The sequence below is a fragment of the Cricetulus griseus genome, chromosome 5 (assembly GCF_003668045.3).
Source record: "Cricetulus griseus strain 17A/GY chromosome 5, alternate assembly CriGri-PICRH-1.0, whole genome shotgun sequence".
Lineage (NCBI taxonomy): Eukaryota > Metazoa > Chordata > Mammalia > Rodentia > Cricetidae > Cricetulus > Cricetulus griseus.
In genome coordinates this window covers 147,595,372-147,608,240 of record NC_048598.1, presented here as the reverse complement: position 1 = coordinate 147,608,240, position 12,869 = coordinate 147,595,372, and the positions used below count along the sequence as shown (strand labels likewise).

The 12,869-nt window shown below is 48.5% G+C and overlaps 1 non-coding gene across 1 annotated transcript; it reads left to right on the top strand.

Annotated features, from left to right (window-relative positions):
• Positions 1–755: 755 nt before the first annotated feature.
• LOC113831802 lies at positions 756–919 on the top strand. Its single transcript, XR_003485406.1, has one exon. It is a non-coding gene; the product is annotated as a U1 spliceosomal RNA (small nuclear RNA).
• The last annotated feature ends 11,950 nt before the right edge of the window (positions 920–12,869 follow it).

The window sequence follows — 12,869 nt, the reverse complement described above, 5'->3', positions numbered from 1 at the left end:
TGCCTTTTTATGGATTTTTGTTGTTGCTGTCGCTTTATTTAGCCTCTGAGATGGTCTCACTGGCCCAGTCTGACCTAGAACTCGCTACACAGCCCAGGCTGACTTTGCTCCGCCTGCCTTGACCTGCGGAGCCCTGAGATTACAATTGTGCGCCACCGTGCACTCTGATTTCTTTCTTCCAAGTTGTTATCTTGGCCTTTCTCCCCAGGTTTTTATTAGGCTTAGTGGTTTGTATGCAAATAAGTGATATGTGGTAGACCTACCTAGAAAAATACTATGCAAAAGTAAAAAGATTTTCTATCGGCAGTTAAACATTACAGGGGTGAATCTCCTAGAACTGAACTGTGAGGATGAGTTCCTTCCGCTGGCGGAAACGATGAGCTAGAGCTGCTTTTTTGCCCAGAGCCTGAGCCTCAAAGACAGGTTTTCACCGCCCCTTTTGTTTCCAGACTTGACCCTCAATCAATAACAAGCCTCGCCCCGCCACCCTTAGTAGGCGGGGCCTTAGCACGCATTCCTGCAACGTCACAACAAAGGCGTGGTGTATGTAAATGACATGCACGCAGAGGATGCAGGTTCCCCGCAAGAAGGCTTCCCATACTGTTAATGGATAATATTCACTTATGTACAGGGTGGTTTTAGGGTTCACTATTAGACCAAGGGAATGTGAGGGAGAGGAGGATCAGTAAAAAACAGACCGTAAGTAGAGAGTAAGTCTATAATGAGGGAGAGCGCGCGCGGGGCGGCTGCAACTCATACTTACCTGGCAGGGGAGATACCATGATCACGAAGGTGGTTTTCCCAGGGCGAGGCTTATCCATTGCACTCCGGATGTGCTGACCCCTGCGATTTCCCCAAATGCGGGAAACTCGACTGCATAATTTGTGGTAGTGGGGGACTGCGTTCGCGCTCTCCCCTGGTTTTACTGTACAACGTTAGACTTTTGAGTTGTGTAAGGGAAAAAACTTAAGCTAGAAGAGTGTGCTTGTCTAGTTACTGCTGTTTTTTTTTCTTGATATTTCTTTTTACTGCTAGATGGTATTATAGAGCTGGAAACTCTAAAATCTTTTATTAAACTGCTCTTTAGTTTGGAGTTTATTTGTTGTAACCCCAGTGAATTTCATTAGGCCTGTCGGTACCTGTAGGCCTGTAGGCTGGTGTAAAAAGGTTATGCTGTCAAGTTGCCTTATACTTGTACTTATTTATATCTGGTTTGTGGTTTTTCTCAACTGGCCAGAGAAGCGGTTTTATGCAGCACGAACGTTGATTGACGTAGAGGTCGCTGCTGGGATCCACAACCAGTCAAAACGCTGATAATAAATGAGTTCAGATGAATGGTCTACACCAACCGCACAACTCATAAGAATTTAAGAACTGGCAGCATGTGAATGGGAGTAGAGCTGTGAAATGCTGTCTACTGGAGGTGATGCAGCGGTCGCACACGTCACCTCACAGAAGCTGTATTTACATGTACGTACAAAACCTGCGCAGGGGAGCTGAAGAGCTAGCTCAGTTCCATTTCCAGCGCTGAGTGGAGGTAGTTCATCTGCCTGAAACTCCAGTTCCAGAAGCAGAGAAAGGGGACACCTCAGAGAAGCTAACTATAGACTGAATCAGTGAGCTCTGGTTCATAGCAAGAGTCCCTGCTTCAGTTAAAAAAACAAAAAACTCTACAACCTCTAACGCACTTGTGAACATGGTACATACCACAAATATGTCCATGCATATTTTTTATATGCATGAGGAAGCACAACTTTTAACTCAGCATTCAGGAAGCAGAAGCAAGGCAGATTTCTGTAAGTTAGAGGACAGCCTGTTCTATATAATGAGTTCCAGTCTACCCTGGGCAATACAATGAGAGCAAGTCTCAAAAAAATCAATATACATTTTTAAATGTTCCCATGGGGAGGAGAGAACTTGTTGCAGAGGACAGCTCATTCCAACCCTGAGTTCTGAGCTGGAACTCAATCAGCTTCAGTGGCAAGGGCCCTCGCCTGCTGAGGTATCTTTTTCTTTTTTCCTTTTTCCCCTTTTCTTCTTTTCTTCTCTTCCTGGAACTCACTATTATAAACCAGGCCAACCTTCAACTCACAAAGATCTACCTACCTCTACCTCTCAAGAGCTGGTGATTAAAGGCGTGCACCACCACGAGGTCCAGCCCTAAGAATTTGGTGGAGGTTTTTTCCTTTTTTTCCCTCTTTATTATTATTATTATTATTATTATTATTATTATTATTATTATTATTATTAATTCAAGTTAGGGAACAGGCTTGTTTCCTATGTAATTCCCCTCTCCCTCTCCCTCCCCTCACCCCCATTCCTTCTCCCCCACCTCCAACCTACCCCCCCCCATCCACCCACCACTCCCCAGGCAGGGTAGGACCCCCAACCGGGGCTCCACCAAGTCCACCAAATCTTCCTGTGCTGGGCCTAGGCCCCTCCCCATGTGTTCAGGGATAGAGTGCATCCCTTCACGTGGGATGGGCTCTCAAAGTCCCCCACACACACCAGGGCAAAACGCCAGTCCACCTCCGGAGGCTCCCAGGAGTGCAGGGGCCTCCCCATTGGCATCCATGATCAGGGGGCTGGATTAGTCCGTACTGGCCTCCCAAAGAGCCTCTGGGGTCGATATGCTTTCCCTTTTTCAGGCAACTGTTTCTGTGGGTTTCTCCAACCTGGTACAGACCCCTTCGTTCTTCATTCCTCCCTCTCTTCAACTAGGTTCCAGATTTCAGCTCAGTGTATTTCTGTGGATGTCTGTCTCTGCTTCCATCAGCCACTGGATGAGGACTCTGGTTTGTGATGAGTCGGAGGAAAGGGTGGTTTTTTCCTTTTTTAAAATATAATTTTTTTATGTTCATTGGTGTTTAGCCTGCATGTATATCTGTGTAAGGGTGTCACAAGCCCTGGAACTGGAGTTACAGACAGGTGTGAACTGCAGTGTGGGTGCTGGGACATTCACCTAATGAAAGCTTCAGGCATCATGCTGGCCTACCCCGGTTACCTGGCAGGATGTACTCAGGCAGTACTCTGGTCAGCCCAGGGTTCCATGTGGACTTGCACGCAGATATAAAGGACCCCTTTAAAAGACAGACCCCTGCCCACTTACACTGTCTTCCTTTTTTTGCTCTCTCCCCTTCCTCTTACTCTCAAGTCCTCTCTTACCTTCGTGTCTCCTATCCTCTTTCTGTCTCTCCCTCTCACGCTCTCGCTCTCCTATCCTGGAATAAACTCTGTGGTTAATGTACTCTCTATGATTTGTGTTCCATCACGCCGGTTCCGGTTCCATCTCTCGACTTTTTAATTAATTAATTAATTAATTAATTTATTTATTTTTGGTTTTTCTAGACAGGGTTTCTCTGTGGCTTTTGGAGGCTGTCCTGGAACTAGCTCTTGTAGACCAGGCTAGTCTCAAACTCAGAGATCTGTCTGCCTCTGCCTCCCAAATGCTGGGATTAAAGGCGTGCACCACCACCGCCCTGCTCAGCTAGACTTTCTAACTTTTAAACTTAAACAAAATAACAACACCTAGGTCCTCTGAAGAGCAGCCAGTACTCTTAACTATTAACAGATGTTTCTCTCCCTCCCACCAATTCCCAAATAAGCACTCAGAGGCATATTACTTACAAATGTTCCATCAATAGCTCAGGCTTGTTACTAGCTAACTCTTACACTTAAATTAACCCATAATTCTTATCTATGTTTAGCCACATGGCTTGGCATCCATTCTTAGTATGGCATTCTCATATTGCTTCTCTGTGTTTGCCCATGACTCTCTGGCTTGGCTCTTCCCAGAATGCTTAGCTTGGTCACCCTACCTGAACTTCCTGCCTGACCAATCAGCATTTTATTAAACCAGTTCAAACGACAAAGCTTTACAGTGTACAAGAGTATTATTCCTCAGCACTTAACTGCTGAAACATCTCTGCAGTCTCAATTTTTAAGTTTTTAAAGTCATTTTTATATTTGTGTATGTGTGTCCCACATGGGTATGGGTACCTGCAGAGGCCAGAGGAGGATGTCAGATTCCCTGCAGTTACATGCAGCTGTGAAACAGCTAAATTGGGTGCTGAGAATCAAAGTTGGGTCCTCTATAAGAGTAGCAAGTGCTTTTAAACGATGAGTCATCTATTTCTCCAGTCCCCAAAATAATTTTTTTAACTAATTAAAGCCTGACAGGTGGTACTGGTACATGCCTTTACTCCCAGAACTCTGAGAGGTGGGCAGATCTCTGAGTTTCTACATGGTGTCTCCTTGCTGTCTCACTCTGCCTACCTTTTTACAGAATTCTTCTTGTCTCCTAGCCCTGGCTGAAGGGGATGTCCTTCTGTATATGTGTTTCTCTTATTGGTTGATGAATAAAACACTGTTGGGCCACTGTTGGGAGATAAAAGAATTCTAGGATTGGTAGGCAGAAAGAGACCTTGTGGATACACCATGTATTGTAGGGTTACACTCTGGAAAAGGAATTGGGCCATACCTCCTAGACTACACTGGATCCAACTTACTCCATTTCAACTAACACTCCAACTAGAGTTTCGAGTACTGACTCCAATCAAATTGAGGATTTCAAACTAGATCTTCAATCAAGCAAATCCCATCTAACATGGACTGGATATAATCCATTAGAGGCTTTCACTATACTAACATTTTCCCCCCACAGGACCCCACAAAGCTACCATTGTCCCATTTAAGCAGGATGTAACTTAGAGGATGCTATGCCCCCGTTCCCCATTATTGTCTATTAGGGTAGTGTAAGCCTAGTTCTAAGGAATAACTTTCCTATTAAGACTTAGCTGAAATAGACATAGTTAGGATGTGCAAAGAAGATTATTGTATCTTCTTGTATTTCACCTTTATGATTGTTAATTTTGGATATTTTAGACTATTAAGCTTTAATCCTCTATTAGACTAAAAGGGGAGTTGTAGGAGACACCATCACCATGCCTCCTAGGGGCTGGCTACAGGTGTGCCTGACCATGCCTGTCAAGGTGTGGTCAAGGTGATGTAAGGGTGACACAGGATGGGCTCTTAGCAACCCCGAGCACATGGAACACTCTCTTCCCCTTCTGCTGCCCCTTCTCCCTGGCCTCCCTGCCTTGCTGCCCCTGGGCACAGTCTGGCTTGCGTTTAGCTGGTATTTTTCTGAATAAAGGTATCTTAAAACAACAAGCTCACCTTTTTCAATGTAGAGACTGGGTTTGCCAGGTGTTCTCTGGTAAGATAAGTCCATGTAGAAATACATAGATTAGTAGTTATGGGTTAATAGTTAAGAGAGAGCTAGCCAGGCGGTGGTAGTGCGCTACTTTAAGCACTCGGGAGGCAGAGGCAGGAGGATCTCTGTGAATTTGAGACCAGCCTGGTCTACAAGAACTAGTTCCAGGACAGCCTCCAAAACCACAGAGAAACACTGTCTGGAAACGAGAGAGAGAGAGAGAGAGAGAGAGAGAGAGAGAGAGAGAGGAAGAAGAAAAAGAAGAAGAAGAAGAAAAGAAGAAGAAGAAGAAGAAGAAGAAGAAGAAGAAGAAGAAGAAGAAGAAGAAGAAGAAGAAGCCGCCCTAGCCATAGGCTACCAATTTTATAATTACTATGTTTCTGTGTGATTAATCGGGTCTGAAGCAGAAGGAACTGGTGAGACAAGAAACTCCAGCAACAGTACAATCTGTAACCCAGCACTCCCAGGGCACATCTGTAACCCAGCACTCCCAGGGCACATTTGTAACCCTGCACTCCCAGGACACATCTGTAACCCAGCACTCCCAGGGCACATCTGTAACCCTGCACTCCCAGGACACATCTGTAACCCAGCACTCCCAGGGCACATCTGTAACCCTGCACTCCCAGGGCACATCTGTAACCCAGCACTCCCAGGGCACATCTGTAACCCAGGGCACATCTGTAACCCAGCACTCCTAAGACAAGATGAGAGGCAGACACAGAACTGTTTGGGAGGTTGTGGGTCATCTAGACTGAGGTGTGCAGCACAGCAGCAGAAGAAGGCACAAAGTGAGGACTGGCCCCTACAAGTTATCCTTTGACCTCCACATGAGGGGAGGGCCTTGGCTGTGGTGTGCTTACACCTCCCTCCTCCCTCCTCCTCTCCCCCTCCTCCCTCCCTTTCTCAAACACAGAGTAAATCAATTTTAAGTTAAAAAATATAGGACACAAGTCTCCTGCGCATGTGTGGATTCCTACACATATACACACAATATGCAACAAAAATATTTTTAAAATGGAAAAATGGAAAAGACTGCAATGGACAGAGGACTCGGTGATTAAGAGGACTTAGTATGCTGGTTGTGGTGGTCTATGCCTTTAATCACAGAACTCTGGGAACAAAAGCATGTGGATCTTTGTAAGTTTGAGACTAACCTGACCTACAGTGCTCGTTTCAGGACAGCAGGGACACACAGAGAAACCCTGACTCAAAAAGAGAAAAAACAAAAAAAGGCAAGACACTTGTGTTGAGTTTCCAGTTCTTAACAGGAGGCTCACAATTCTCTATAACTCCAGTTCTGGGAGACCTGATGCCCTTTCTGACATCCTCAAGCACCAGGTATGCACGTGGTACACGGATGACAGAGAGGCAGGCAAAGTGCTCATACATATAAAATTTTTAAAAGTGTGTGTGTGTGTGTGTGTGTGTGTGTAAATCCTAATTATATTTGTATACATCTCTAAAATGAATTTGATTTCTTGGGAGAGGGGTCTTTCTTTTTTATTTACACGGTCTGTGTAACAGTACTGACTGTCCTGGAACTCACGTTGCAGACCAGGCTGGCCTGGAACTCACAGAGATCCAACTGCCTCTGCCACCCCAGTTCTGGGATTAAAGGCACGCAATAACACTGCCCAGCTAGGGGAGATCTCTTAGTTGGTATTATATTGCTATGAAGAGACACCGTAATCACAGCAACACTTCTAAAGGAAAACATTTAGCTGGGGCTGGTATATAGAGTTTTATTTAGTCCATCATCGTCGTGGGAGGCACGGTGAGGCAGGCAGGCAGGCAGATGGTGCTGGAGATGAAGCTGAGAGTCCTATATCTGGATCTCCAAACAGTAGAGAGAAGTGAGAAGCATTGAGCCTAGCTTGGGCTTTGAAACTGCAAAGACCACCCACAATGACACTTTCCCCCAACAAGACCACACCTCCTAATGCCACTCCCTAAACATTCAAATAGCAGTCTATGGAAGCCATTCGTCACACCATCACAGTTGGGTGTGGGGGAGTTGAGACAGGGTCCTGGCTGCCCTAGAGCTCAACATAGATCCACGTTTGTCTGCCTCCAGAATGCTACACCTTTAGTGAAATCTCTTTTAAGTTTTGAAGCAAGTTCAAATGTTCTACAAATGGCTAGCTGCATGTGAATGCTGTAGAATATTTGTGTGTGATGTTTGCACTTTTTTAAAAATACCAGCTTAATGGCCAGTCACAAAAATCAGAAACCAAATTCACCAGTTAACATCAGACACGGGGGTCTTTATTTTACCCTTGTCAAACCACATCAAGGCTGTAGAGAGACCGTGGTAGGACTGTTGAGAGCACTGGCTGCTCTCTCAGAGAATCCAGGCTCTTCATTCCCAGCACCCACTCGGTAGCTCATGCTGTCAGTAATCGCAGTTCCGGGGGATCTGATGCCCTCTTCAGACACAGACAAATCACTCGTCCACATGAAATAAAACCAAATCTTTATTTAACAGTCAGACTATCTAAACCATTAATATTGGTCTATGTAGAAATTTATTTGGTGAACGAGCTGGTACTTTGTGTCTTTAAACCGAGACAGAAATGTTTCTAGAATTCTGACGCCAGAATGCGATCTCTCTCATCCTTTCTCGGTCGCTTGGCGAAGCCTCTGACAGCAGCGGGCACACACGTGCCCAGACACAAATGCAGCCAAACACCCATACACATCACCTAACGATGAAAATGTTTGCAAACAATGACTCTTTCTTTTGAGCTTTAGGGACTAAAGACGGTTGATTTTGTTTGCTCCCTCTAGGGCAACCTCCAGCTGCTGCAGAACTGCCTTGCGGTTTTAAACGGAGACACATAGGCCACACTTTTCTGTTGAAAAGGGCTGCCTTCAACAGAAGGCATCTAAGCTCACTGGGGACAACAGAAACAGCTGGCAAGGTGTGGACTCTCAGAGTCCGTTGTTCACACATGATAAAGGTTGACTTTCTAGATTTTTTTTTTCTTTTTTCTTTTTAAGTATCCTGTGTCCTGCGTTTTTTCATGTATCCGTGTAAACCTTCTTAATGAGACTTACTTTGAATTAATGAACGTAGAGTTTTGGGTCAGTTTCTGTGAGCTTTATATGATCTCTGAAGAAAAGCAGATGCGTTACATGTTTGCCTTAAACTCGTGGACTAAACCAATATTGTAAAACGCCCGGCGATACCAGCGGCGTTTTAACTCCATGCTCCTTGTATCGCTCTGGAATTTGGGGTAGCGATAATAAATCTACTCCAGTATTATGCTTTACAGTGCAGGTTTTTTGTTTTTGTTTTCCTCCCCTTCTTTTTTTGAAATGGCCAACTGAACCAGGTTCACCGAACGCTTTACCGGAGAGCACCACCCAGAAGGTGCAGCTGGACAGCAGGACGGAGGCAGACCACTGCCGTTTCCGAAATGCAGGAGCATCATAGAGCCCTGGATCCCGTCCCTAGCTCAGCCAGTTGGGCGCAGCCATCTGTCCACCGAGCCCCTCCGTGGTCACCACGGCCACCCTGACAGCCTATTGACTAGCACAGAGGGCAAGCCTTCTGCTGGAAGGAAGAGCTCTTGTGTGGGGAGGGAAGTAGATTCCCGGGGACAAAAGTCGGTGTGCAGACGGGATGCGGAGTGCCGGTGGTGGTCCCGTGTCACACACTCCCTGGCTCTCTGACGGGAGCTGGCACGATCTTCATTCCCTGAGTAAAGTTAGGTTGGGCGGACTTCACCTCTGTCTTTTCCCAAGTCCTCTTCTCTTGAAGGAAACCACGGGATTTGGGCTGGTCACCCCTGGAATGGGTTCCTAGTTTGTAAAACTGTAGTTTTCCAAACCGTCTGAAGGTCGCCGGGTCCTCCTCGCAGGCGGTGGTCGGTCGCCGTGACCCCCCGCCCAGCCTTTGCTCAGCGCATGTGTTCTCTTCTCTTCCCTCGTTGGCGTGCTGGTCAGTGTCCTCCCCGACTGACACGTTTCCGCGTGCTGTTCAGGGTCGGTTCTCCTGTTGTTGGCCGAAAGGTCCTTTCCGTCCTTCCTGTACGCGACCTTCGTTGATAGAAATGCACCCACAGGGTGTCCACCGGTGGGTGAGTGCAGGACCGGACAGCCCCTGCTTCTGGACTCGTCCGGCCCTCACCAGCTGCCCTTGTGACCTCAATCGGGTTTGGGCAAGATTCTCTTGACTTCTGCCTCAGTTCTCTGCTATAAAGGACACGCTGACCTACCTCACAGGGGTGTTGTGAGGATTAATAAATGTTGGTACCATGCTTTGGAAATGTGAAGGTGCCGTGTAAATGCCTAGGGGCGATAGAGGGCCAAATGTACGATGGTTCTCTTCCACGTGGGTTATTGTGTTATCAAAATTGTCTCTTTTGGAGGGGAAAGAAGTGGAGTGATCTTATATACTGTTTAGAGATACTTTTACCTGACCACGGTCTGTGTTCCACATGTGTGCAGCACCGGGGAACGCGTGGAGGTCGAAGAGGGCATCGGATGCCCCGGAACTGGAGCCTCATTGTGGATACTGGGAAAAGAGCCCGGGGGTCCTAGTGAAGAGCAAGTCAGGGCGCTCCGACACATCTCTCCAACACAGACTTTATAAATAAATCTTGTCTTTTTCCAGACTGGGATCCTCTGTGTGGCCTTGCCTGTCCTGGCCCTGGCTCTGTAGATCAGGCTATCCTCGAAATCGCAGATCTATCTCCAAAGTGCTGGTCCACCGCCAGGTCCTGAGGTTTACTTGTTTGTTTTGAGACAAGGTTTCTTTGTGTAGCTTTGGCTGTCCTGGAACTAGCTCTATAGGCCTGGCTGGCCTGTGCCTTCCCCGAATGCTGAGATTAAGGGCATTAGCCACTACTGCCAGGCCCAAATTATATTTAAATGTGTGTGTGTAGTGTGTGAGGGCAGGGACTGCGAGGATGGTCCCAGGGCTCCTCCTGTGAGTCTTCCATCAAGTGGACTGTGGAGATCAAACTCGGGCTGCCAGCCATAATAACAGCAAGTGCGTTTAGCCCCGAAGACGACTTGGCAGGCCCAGGATTTACTGTCAAAGTACCTCCTGTGGGGCTGGGGTACCGTCTACCCAGCAGACCTTGGGTGGTGGGTGCATAACAAACGTAATGAGAGGACAGTGTACCAGGCTGTCTCACCAACACCTTGGAAAACAACATATGTAGGGGGCTGGAGAGATGGCTCAGCTGTTAAGAGTACTGGCTGCTCTTCCAGAGGTCCCGGGGTTCAATTCCCAGCAACCACACGGTGGCTCAAGGCATCTGTAGTGGGATCTGACGCTTCTGGCGTGCAGGCATACATGCAGATAGAGCACTCATAGATAAAATAAATACATCTTGGAGAAAGAAAAAAAAAGAGACATGTCTCTGGCCTTTTAGCATGGTAGTCTCAGGGTGCAGGGCAGGGAAAGGCAGTGCAGGACTGCCGCTGTGAATTTAAGGCCAGGCAAGAACACCGGGTGTGGTGGTGTACACCTTTAATGCCAGCGGCAGCAGGCTCCATCTCGGAATTTGAGGCCAGCCTAGTCTACATAGCAAGTTCCTCCAAGCCAGGCAAGGGCTACACAGATGCAGCCCCCACCCCCACCCCATCCCCCACTCCTCCCCTAAATGGTTAGGGGGCAGCAAGGTGGCTCACTGGGTACAGGTAACCGCTGCCAGGCAGACAACCTGAATCTGATTCCCCAGACCCCACGGAGTGGAAGGGAAAACCAACTTCCCAGGAGTCGGCCCGTGACCAGGACACTCGCTTGCTGTAGCCCCCACGCATGCCCCCTCCCCCCTTTTAGATTTAATGGATGAAACCCAGCAAAAAGAACCCACGGGGCACACTTAGGAAGGCCGCTCCGCTCCTGTGCAGCCCTGTAGAACAGGTCATTGACTGTAAACGCAGTCACTCTGGAGTCACTGCTGGGAGGAGTACACCGAATGTTTCCCTATCATCGCTGGAGTCCAATGAGGCGGCACTAGGGGGTTGCCAGAAGCATGAGGTGTTCCAAGCCCAGAAGGGGACTTCGCCTACCTGGTGGGAGGCACAGGACGTAAAGCCGAGCAGTCACAGCGTGTCTGGCAGCGGGTGTGAAGAAGGGCCGAGCTGGAACCACCTTTTAAGAAGCCGATTCCAGTGAGGCCTGAAGGCCGAGTGAAGCAGATCGAGCACGGTGCAGAAAACCGGGTTGAGAGAACCTAGGGGACTTGGGCTTCAAAAACCTGCTCGGGTCAGCTGGCAGACTCATCTACCGAGAGTGGGCGTGAGAGGCCGGAGAGACCGGCACACCTGCCGAGGACCAGAGCGGGGGTTCTCAGCACCCCACTCCAGCAGCTCATGACCGCCCGCCCGGCCGGTACCTCCTCCGGTTGCAGGCACCCGTCTGTTGGACTCTGGCTACCTGCACACAGCACACACATACACGTACCTGCGTTGTTGTGTGGCATTTTCCCGGGAGATTAAAACTTCTTAAGCCAGGAGGTACACAACTCAAAATCGCTTCAGGAAGTTCCTGAAACTGACCAGACCCCATTAGGCCCGCCCCCTGGCCCCCTTGCTCCCTCGTTCCCTCTTTTCCTCCCAGGAGTACACAACAAGGCTGCTGAGAGTTCCCCCCTTCTCCCCCCCACCCCCCGTGGGAGCTGGCTGCAAAGGAGTCTCTGGGAGCAGAGCAGCCGCCTGAAGAAAATAGAAACACGGGAGGCCGCCTGGACGAGGTGTGGATCAACCCAGACACTGGAGGGGACCGACACTCTCCAACCTGCCCCAGCTGCCTGCAGGCTGTGTTCTAGGTTCCCAGCTTTTGTGAGCTTTCCCGTGCGGTGGAAGGCTCCGGAGATGCAACTGTCTTTGAGTCGTTTGCGCTCCTGTCGGTGACCCCTCACCAGGTTGGACACTGAAGGAACCCACGCTTTTGTCTGCTGTGTGCTCCCCCTCTACAGTCAGTAGACGTGTGTGATGCAGCTCCCTGGGAAAAGGCTTGTTACAAAACAGCACATAACAAACAAACAAACAAACAAACACGAAAAAGGCTTTTGAACGGAAGGGAGCTGAGAATGAACTTCTCGGTTGTATGGTGGAGCATGTCTCCCACGTGCATCCTTTTCCTTTGAAACAGCAAGCAAAATTTAAAGAGGTGGTGAAGAGCTCTCTGTTGGGATTTATCCTCGACTGAGGGTATCTAAAACTGAGTACCGCAGACAGGAAGGGCTTTTTTCTCTCACCCAGAATGTGAGAGGAGCCTTTGGAGGGAGCTGTGTTCTCTGCACTGCTATGAAGCGGCCCACCTAACTGTGGCCTCGGGGCGGGGCATCAAGTCAAGTCGGCCGCCCTAGCTGCAGGCCTCAGCCTGATTTGCATGTGGAACAGTGCGGAGGAGGAAGACTTGGAGCAGGGGCTTTGATTTTTTATTTCCTGGCAGATGGGTCTCCCTGGCAGAAGCTGTGTTAGCTGGCGAAAACAGGTCGATACTCTAGACCCGAACGGTCGGTCACTCTGCAGACCCCACAAGATGACTCAAGCTGAGACAGTGCCAGGCTAGGCTGGGACTGAATATTGAAGCGAAGGAAGGGAGTAAGAATGGAAAAGAAGGACCTCGCTCCTTCAGTGTATACCAGCGGCCTGGGGTCAGTTAGAGGGGGTGAGAGGGCGAGCACAA